The sequence below is a fragment of the Penaeus japonicus genome, unplaced genomic scaffold (assembly GCF_977035675.1).
Source record: "Penaeus japonicus unplaced genomic scaffold, GWHDUDI00000001_assembly GWHDUDI00000030, whole genome shotgun sequence".
Taxonomy (NCBI): Eukaryota; Metazoa; Arthropoda; class Malacostraca; order Decapoda; family Penaeidae; genus Penaeus; species Penaeus japonicus.
Window position 1 is genome coordinate 2,771,382 of NW_028234432.1, and position 2,500 is coordinate 2,773,881.

The following is a 2,500-nucleotide window of genomic DNA, read 5'->3' on the forward strand; positions in this document are numbered from 1 at the left end:
GATCGGGTATGGGGGGGGGGGTGGATGCAGGGAGGAGAGGAGGGAAGAGGGGATGGATTAAGGAAGGGAAGAGAGGAGAGAAAATAGAAAAGTAAAAATGGAGGAAGGGAATCCTTATGAAGGTGTGAGTAGTCGATAGCCGAACTTCGAAGAGAAAGAAAAAGATTGGATTGAAGGAAAATGTGAAAAGGAGAAAGGACAAAAAACAAAACAAAACAAAAACAAAACAAAAAAACAATGGGTTACGAGGAATCATAAATAGAACGAAAAAGGGTGAGGGGAGCAGGCGAGAAATAGGGGACAACGAGTGGGAAAAAGGAAGGAAGAGAATGAGGAAACTGAACTAACCTTGATTGGCGATACTTAAGCCTAACCTAAATTTCGTAATGGAGTAGAACTTGCACTTCCTTCATACGCGTGGTTTGCCTTTAAATTCGTGTAACGCCGCTCCGAATGATGGTTTCCTTGAGTCTATTCTTGTGAGATGGTGTATGATTCATTCTAATTTCTGAATTGTTGTCTCATGGACCATGTGATAAACAAATGTGAAAATGCCAATAACGTCTTCTTTCTAATATCTTGTTGGAAAGCATGTTCGTTTTTTTTTGTCTTTTCTTTTCTATATCAAACTTTTTTCTAACTTGTGAGACTATAGCATAGGCTCTTGGTGTTAAGATTTACTAATAGAAGTGGCGATTAAAGCATTTTGAATTGAATTTTGATATATTAAAGGTCAGGGCATATGCGAATTTGAAGCGACCTCCTTCATTAGCTTTTTTTGCGAAAGCTTTGTTCATAATCTTTGAAATCTGAAGGTCCCCCGAATTCGACACCTCCCCCCCCTCCCCCCGGCGGCAGAGGGTCCCGTTCTGCCGACTCCCGATAAGAAACACAGCTGTTCCGCGCGGCGCCGTGTTATCAGCAGCGTGACGTAGGGAAATGTGCAGACGGTCGTCATAATTGGCAGATGTAATCCCCATCGTTCCGGAGGATTTAGGAGAGGAGATTTGCCGTGATTATTCCCCTGCGTCACAATGGCCTCGGGCGGGAGCATTACGCGTATGTGTACTTGTTTATTTCGAGTGCGGGTTTTTATGGCGGTTTTGTCGTGGGTTGCGGCGTTTGATGGGCAACAGGAAGGAGAAATGATGGGGGGTTTGCCCCGCGCTGGCGATCATTAGCGGGATCGGGGAAATAGGAATGTTCCCGCTTTCCCGCCAAAAAGTGGCAATTGGCGGGAAAGCGCAAGGGTGTGGGCCTCCGTGTTACTAGACTCCTGGGCTTCTTTCGACGAGAAAGGGGGTTTATGAAAAGCCAAAAGAGGAGAAAACTAAACTAGAGTTGCCCGTTCTTTTATTTATTGATTTATGTAAAATTTTATTTGAAATGGATTTTGTCCAGTGGCTGGACCTCCCCTCGCAGTGGAATCTCGGCTGTCAGATTGCTGAATTGTTACGTCACTGGGACGTTATGCACGGCACTTGCACTGCCAGATTTGCTCACCATTTGTGCCACTATCTATACGTACACGTTCTTGGGATTTACAACTGGACTTTTCACGTAATTCCCCTTATTGAAAAAGCATCTTGTCACTTTACCCCCTACGCTCATACTATCACAGGTTATTCCTAACGAAACGAATATATTACGCATAGTTTCTCACACACACACACACACACACGCACACACACACATACACACACACACATACACGTACACAAACACACACGCAAACACACATTCACATACACATACATTTACACACACACACACACACACACACACACACATATACACGCACACAAACACACACGCAAACACACATTCACATACACATACATTTACACACACACACACACACACTAACACACACACACACAAACACACAGAAATTTTTTGTCTAGCCTCACTCAGGGTTGACGACTTCCAGTTCCCGGTATTGATATATTAACCAACCGTTTTCCTGGTTGATGTTGTCATTGTAGGAAAAGATTAATGAACGGAGACATTTTTATGTTGGTACCAACGGCTATGGTGATTTATTCATTTGTTTGTTTGATTCGTGAGTTTTCCCATACGCGTCTGTCGCGACTTGTATCAGATGTGGCGAAATGAAAGAGAGGGGGAAAAGGAGAGGAGATTATTAAAGGAGGTAGGAACGGGAGAGAAGAATATTAAAGGAGGTAGGAACGGGAGAGAGTGGCGCGGAGAGGAGGAGAACGGGCTGCTCAGGGCCGCCACTCCGCCCCGTCGTGGAGGTGTTTGGAATATTATCCGCGTGGAGGTTGAACTTTCTTCCACACGTTTGTTAGGCGTATGGACAAGGAGGAGGAGTAGGAGGCGTATAGCCTCAGTCCTCCCTGACGGTGGCTCGCTCATCATTAATCACACTCCTCGGTGAATGCAGCCAATCACAGCCAATCACCACCAATCATAAACCTAGCTCGACCAATAGGGGCGGAGATTAGTGAGGAGGCGGCCCCCATTGGTCGACGAGATG

The 2,500-nt window shown here is 45.3% G+C and overlaps 1 protein-coding gene across 11 annotated transcripts in view; it reads left to right on the forward strand.

Moving 5' to 3' along the window:
* cnc (NFE2 like bZIP transcription factor cap-n-collar) overlaps positions 1-2,500 on the forward strand; it is a 412,613-nt gene that overhangs the window by 110,944 nt on the left and 299,169 nt on the right. The gene's annotated exons all lie outside the window — the stretch shown is intronic.